Below are 7534 nucleotides of genomic sequence, written 5' to 3' on the forward strand. Positions count from 1 at the left end.
CTGTTCCTAATCCTTTCAAGAGTCTGCTCAAGTATTTACTCTATCATTTTCCTTGAATTGTGACCTTCTCTCTGAGCAGAATTGCTTCCATGTTTGTTTCAAGGTGACTTTATACAAACTCTAATTTAGGACTTAATACTTTGTATTATTGTTCAAGTCATATTTCTTGCTATGTGTTTGAACTGCAATCTCTATCACCATGTTTGGCATAGAATTCAGTAAATGTTCATTAAATTAAAGTGAATTTTATGCCAAGGGGTTGTGTGAAAGAGTACCTTATATAAAGTCTATTAGTAGCACAAATTAACGTTCTTGAAAATATAGGAGAAAAGACATGTGAAGACACAGAAGTTTAAAACATTAACTATCTGTTATGCACTGTCCAAGATGCTTAGTATATGAACATGAATAACAAGTTATTATCTTCAAGGGGCGTAGAATCTAGGGGGAAATCAGAAATGTAAATTGGTCATTCATTCATCAAGTATTGTTTTCTAGTTTCACTGAGATATAACTAACATATGACATATAAGCTTAAGGTGTACAAAATAATGATTTGACACGCATAAATGCGGCAAAATGAAAGCTACAATAATCAAATATTCATTAAGTGCCCATTACATACTAGGTACCATGATAGCACTGAGGCACCTTGGTTCAAGAAAGATTTCTTGCTGTTGACTGCTGAGTCTAATCGTAACAGGTTAAGAAGAATTAAGCAGTTGATGAAATAAATGTAAGGAGGTGGGGGATGAATTTAAATAAAAGGAGTGTGAGAAAAATGTTCACAGGCATGAAATACATGGGACCATGGGGAATATAAGTAATTCTAGTGCATAAGTCTAAAGAAAGGAGTGAATGGAAATGATGGGGGAGAGGTTCACAGGACCAGTCATAAAGGAACCCCCTTAAACGCTATGTTAAGGACTGGACTTCAACCCCTAGGCCCAGGGAGCCACTGGAAAGTTTAGGTTAGGAGACAGTCTCAGATTTGCATTTCTGGAAAATTCACTTTGGCAGCATGAAGGAAGGGGGAGTATAAGGGAGTGGCTCTGCGGACAGGGAAGCAATTATGAGATTTTTGTACTATTCTAGGTGAGAGGAAAAAGGGACGGGGGAAGAAAATGATAGGGTATAATGTGGGTAGGATTGCCATTAGAACCTGATCTCGTAGGTACATTAGATTAGATGTGAGCCACAATTTAGGGTGTAAAGTGGGGAAATGAGAGTGGGGTAATATTTGGTAGGATAAGGCTGTGACACAAACCCAGTTTATGAAGACATTAAAAAACTAGGAAGAAAAAGGGGATGGGGTTTACTATTTCAGACTTTGGAGTTTTCACCCGCATCTTAAACATGCTCCCTATAAACACTCAGCTGAAATGGCCTCTGAGCTCTGCTGGGTTGGGCTCATGGAATGCGGCCATCCCCAGCTTTCCCAGCAACCAGAAATCAATCTATTTGCAGGAAAATTGAAAAAAATCACCAGTTTTTTGAGAAGGCATCATCCTGTGAACTCATCATAAAACTAGGAACTTTAAATTGAATGTTAATCTAGAATGTGAAAGTGACTTCTGTAAACTGCAAGTAAAACTGGTTTTATCTCTCTTCTCAGTAGAATAACAAGAATACCAGTCTATTCCACTGAGATTGTGTGGGAAATATCTAACTGATGATTATAAACTACTTTAGAAGTATACAGTGCTGTAGGAATGCTAAAATATATAGCATCCTAGAATCTCAAGGACTTCAAAACAATCAGGAATTTTATTTAATTTATATTTATGAATTTAATTTATATTATTTAAATTTTAATTAACATCTACAACACATCTACTAACATTTATTAACATCTATACTACAAAAGAAACTGGCTAATTCCTATGACAGGGGCCCCTGTGACAAAGGATTTTGAGAGGTGTAAAAATGCATTAAAAACAGTTGTTCATAAACACAGGTTATGGCAGGAACCAACACACTTGAATTGTTTTGGCAAGCTTACTTTGTGATTTAAATGTGGTGTGAGATTTGGGTTAAAGTTTTCAAACATGAGCAGATGCTTCATGTACTAGGAAGCTACTGTAGAGATTTTCTGTCCTGTAATAAAAAAGGGCACTGGATTTCTCTTGGTTTGTTTTCTTTTTAAATATGGAAATGGAAGCTTTGAATTAAAGGGTTTTAGATGCTCAGGGTGCCTGACTGGCCCAGTTTGTTAAGCATCCAACTCTTGGTTTCAGCTCAGGCTGTGATCTCAGGGTTGGGAGTTTGAGCCCAGCATCAGGCTTTACACTCAGCTTGGAGTCTGCTTACAACTCTCTCTCCCTCTCCCCCTAAATAATAAAGAAATCTTTTAAAAAAAATAATGAAAAATATAAAGGACTTCGGATTCTCAAAGGCCTGCTTTCTGAGGTCAGCCTTGCCACTTACTGGCATTGTGGCTTAGCAAGTTGTTCACTCTCAAAGTCTTCAAGTCTCACTCCCATTTTTACAACAGGGATGAGAATACCAAGCTGGCCTGCAAGGACTAAAGCCCACTTATGTAAAGCACTTAGCACATAGATAGTAAATGCTCAATAAAATGTAGTTCTATTTTGTACATTTTAAATCAAGATCTCCACCTTTTGTTAAATCTCAGATGTGCATGTACCATTTTGGGACTGACTAAGGTGGTAATATATGTCTAGTGTGTCAAGGACCTGTCTCTCCACTGTGACCTGTACTACACTATCCTTTATCCATCACTACTTCAACTTATTACTTAGATATCTGAATGTACTCTCATTAAAGGAGTTTAAATAGGGAACTAGGTGAGGATTTGTCAGCAGTGCTATACAAAGACTTCTTACGTTGGACATGAGGTTAGAAATATACCAGTGGTTCAGAGACTTTAACAAAAGAAACAATTTGTAAGAAATTCAGTTATCAACTCTTAATTTTGCCAAGTATATTTTGCTATGTAAAGTCATTTTATTATATATATATATATATATCTTTTAAGTGGGGGTGGGGGGAGGAACAGAGGGAGAAGGAGAAGCAGATTCCCCACTGAGCAGGGAGCCTGATGTAGGGCTTGATCCCCAGACCCTCGGATCATGACCTGAGCAGAAGGCTGATGCTTAACCAACTGAGCCACCCAGGCAGTCCCAAATAAAGTCATTTCTAAAAGTTCACTTTCCTCTATTACCACCATAATTTCATCAAAGGACATTTTAAAGCTCTCTGGTTAAAAAAAATTATTTATGTATATTTCTTGAAATCAAATGAATTTGCTTTATGAAAAATTCATCATCTTACACAAAATTTTATTTTGCAAATGATATCAGCTTACAGATCAACAATAGATTACCACTAGGTTAGATGAACCTCTCATATATTACTTAAACACCCACACACAAACAAATACACTTATACATAATTTTTAGAAGTTTCTACCAAAAGTTAAATAGATAAAAAACAGAAGGAAGTAACCAATTAAAATTAAAAGTAGAAATGAAAGTGAGATAAAACCAAGCACAACAAGGTAACATTTACAAAGTCTATGGATAGAATTAAAGAACAAAAAGGTGAACCTAGAGGGGGATGGTATGATGCCAAGCAAGATTCTGGCTTGAGCACGAGGCACCCTTGACCGAGACATGAACTGTACTTTTCCAGACCAGCTGGGGATGGTGGTGGGCAAACCGAGTCCATGTGCTGGCTAAAGGCCACAGCCTCGACTCAGTCCTTACTGAGTGCTGCCATGAGGAAGTCCTGGCCCAGCGTTGACAGTTCTGATTTCTAGAAGTAGAAACATGGACTTTAAGTGAAATCCTCCAGTTCTTATATACTGCTAACTAATTCACTTTTGAATGTTCTGTGAACCACTTCAAACAAAATACCTATCCGGACCTCATTCAGCTTCCCAGGATAGCAGTTCAGGTGCAGCAAGGCAAAAAGAGTCAAGGATAACATCCTGAAAGCCAGTCAAGGGAAGAAGTATGGCCAGAACAGAGCCTAAGGAGGAGGAATCAGCAGAACATTATTGTGAACGGCAAGACAGAATTTCAAGGAGCGAGTGTCTACAGCATTAAATGCAGCAGAGATTTCCAGGAAGATGCGAGAACAGATAAGTGATCACTGGTACCACTTTTAGAAGCGATTTCAGTGGAGTGGTGGTATTAAACCCAGGCTGTTGTGGGTATTCTTTGTGAAGCTTGGTAAAGTGTTTTCTTAATTCACATTAATTCACCAATAATATAAAAAAAGTTAAAAATCCATTAAAGAAGATCATAACCAAACCTGAAAATTCTATTCTGATCAAGAATCTTGACAGCTCAATTCCAAACAGAATATAAATGTCAAACTTTGAGATAACAGATAAGAAGCAAAACAAATACTTTAGAATTTTTACCTTATTATCTCAGATTCTTCCTGGGACTCATAATGGCCTGCAAGCTACAGAAAATCCTCAATGCTGAATACCAAGAGCAGCACTGAAACTCCCCTCATTACAGCATCTCAAGCTCTGCTTTGTGAACCACCATGATGATCCCACTTTTCCAAAACAAATCATTTGCCTCTCTATCACACCTGCCTCCCTTCCAGGTGACACATAGGCAAAAACAAACAAAAAAGAAACACAAACAAAACCCCCACATATACAAAACACAGCAAAATAACCATTATTTTCATATTTGCCATAAATTATAGAGCATTTACTAAAATCCTAGATTCATTATCTAAACTTCCATATTTACTTGTATCATTTTCCTACTAAAGTAAATGTTACTATTATTCCCATTTCCTAAAAGCAAACTGGAGCTCTAAAAGGTTAAATATATGCACAAGTTTAAAAAATAAGTGACACTAGGTCTGATCCCAAATTCCAGTATTTCCAATACATGTGAAAATGTACATGTGTACTTTCTAGTACACATGCATGGCAGGGCTGCCTCTCTGGGTACTTTCCTATTTGGGTGAGGCTATACGACAAATTCAAGCCAATGAATGGAAGAGTGTTTCTTCTGAACCACATCATTGGAGTCAAACTCCAGAACAGTCTCCTAGAAAAGTTTAAGACAGTGACAGCTTAGGTCCCAGGGTATAGACATGGAGCACAGCTCCCAACCAACTGGTGAAATATAGCCCACACAAGAAATACTCCTTGTTGGAACAGCCACCAAGATTTTTGAGTTGTTACCACACTCCGACTTAAGTCTATCCTGACTCCTACCACCAGTGGTCTCAAAAGTCAAACACATCTCAGTGGGTTAGGATATAGTATGAACATAGGACAGAAAAAGTTAGGGTCCAGAGCTTTTCAAAGGATGTTCGTGTAAAGTCCAGCATTAGGCAGTTGCCAAAATTATCAGACAAGTAACTCTGTCTCATGTGCCCAATTTTTATTTTAAATGGTTTTCCTTAGAATTTTCCAACCTCATTAGCAGGAAAATGTAAAGATTTACTAAGTTATTCTCAACTGGGAGCAATTTTGTCCCCAAGAAGACATTTAAAATGTCTGGCGATATTTTTCTCCCTCGCATCTCTGGAGACAGGAGTATTACTGGCACTCAGCTGGCAGAGCCCAGCAGAGCTGCTAAGTATCTTATAACACACAGCATGGCCCTCACAAATCATCCAGCTCAGAACATCTGTAGTCACTATTGAGAAACTCTGGTAGAGGTGTAGAATGCCTTTCTGATTTCAGGGGGGAAATGTCTGATTCAAAAACAGCAATTTACTTTTTAAAACTAGGTTATTTTTGTCATAAACTTATGCATTGGGTTCTCATTAGTCCTCATGGTGATACTGTATTGGTTAAGATTATAAATAGTAACCGGAGTTTCCTTTTGTCAAGATAAGGGTAACACAGATAATAAAAATCGGGAGAAAGGTTATAAGTCATTCCTGTTCAGAGAACTGATAATTTCAGCAGAAAGGTAGTAATTTGTTTCAGTAAGGTATGCTAGTCATCCTGATTATACTGAAATAAGACAACTATAAACTTCCTGGTCAGTGTATTTACAAAGTTTGTAGTATTTTCTTGGTTTATACACTTACCTTAAAGGACCTTTATATTTCATAGATTAAAATCAATTGTCCTAATTGAGACATGAAGCAAATTAACAGTCTCAGAAGAAAAAAGAAAGCTCTCTTGGGTTGTTCCTCCCTTAAATCAACTCAAAAGACTAGAAGAATTCATCCAAGGGGTTAGGTAAATTTAGAAAGCAGCCCTTTTGTAAGCAAGCACAATGCTAAGTCAATACCTCTCCCTACTCCTGATGGTCCATTAGTCTAAAGACAACTCCTCAGAGTCACAGCCTATCCTTTCAATTAGTCATATATATGACTGTCAACAACATTTATGAAGCACTTACTACAGAGGTCAGGCAATGTACTAGATATTTTATTAATAGCCAAAAAGCTGCTTCTAAGCACTTACAGGGAAAATAATAGTAACAATAAACTAAATACAAATAATTACTAGTGTGTAGTTACTAGAAATCAACATGTATGAAGTGCGGCACCCAGCCCAGGCTGGATGGGAGTTTGGCTAGGTAATTAAGGCGAGACCAGGATAGGAAGCTAGGCAAAGCTGGGTGGGTGAAGTGCTCAACTCTGAATGGCAGCTCAAAGGCCTTCAAGTTGGAGGGAACAATGGTGAACAAGAAATGATACTTCCTACAAGTTGCTTTAAAAAAAATAAAAATAACTCCTTGAGTTGTATTTTTCTGCAAGATGGAAAAAGATTTTAAACAAGATATAAGACAGGAAAGAAAAATCAATGTGAAACAATATGGAAAGGAAGAAAAACCACGCTCATTTGTTCAATAAAAGTAAAAACATTATGAAATTACCAATTTAATTCTCAGAAACACAAGTGTTCCACTCCTTCAGCTAGTTCGTGAGAACCCGTACCAAGATAATATATTAACAATGATGTGCCAGCATTAATTTGCACAAATTTCCTTACTACTTCTCACTTATACATAGTGCTTGTTTTCCTTCTTTAACACCCAAGTCTTAGAATATTCTTCAAATTCATTTGTCCTAAATTATTCTATTGTCCTTCATTATTCTAAGAGGTTTTAAGCTTCAACCTGATTTCTAAGAGCCATGGCTTAAATGCCTATCACTTTATCTCCCTCTATTCTGTCTGAGACATAATGCTATGCTTGATATATTTATTCGAAATCCCTTAAAGCAAGAATCTGTGATTGTATTATTCTCAATTATATGTAAGGACAAAATAGAGCCTGGATAAAATTCTAAAACAATCTGAGAAGAACAATTAAAAATAACAATTGAACAAATGTTGATTTAATTCATACAGCTTTTATTCTTCTTTTGGCAAACATCAGATAATATGAGCAAAATTATACTGCTCACTATAGTTACATACATTCTTTTTTGCTTTATATAAGTTTGTAAACATATGTTAAGTGGATAAAATTCTTGGCTAAAGACATATTCAAAAACTCTGACATATACTTTTCTGAGTTAGGAGAAAAGAAAGCTTATGAAACTTCCATTAGACCATAATCACACAGCAAAC

Source organism: Enhydra lutris, unplaced genomic scaffold (assembly GCF_002288905.1).
Source record: "Enhydra lutris kenyoni isolate GAN:26980312 unplaced genomic scaffold, ASM228890v2 scaffoldscaffold14, whole genome shotgun sequence".
In the NCBI taxonomy this organism is placed as follows: Eukaryota; Metazoa; Chordata; class Mammalia; order Carnivora; family Mustelidae; genus Enhydra; species Enhydra lutris.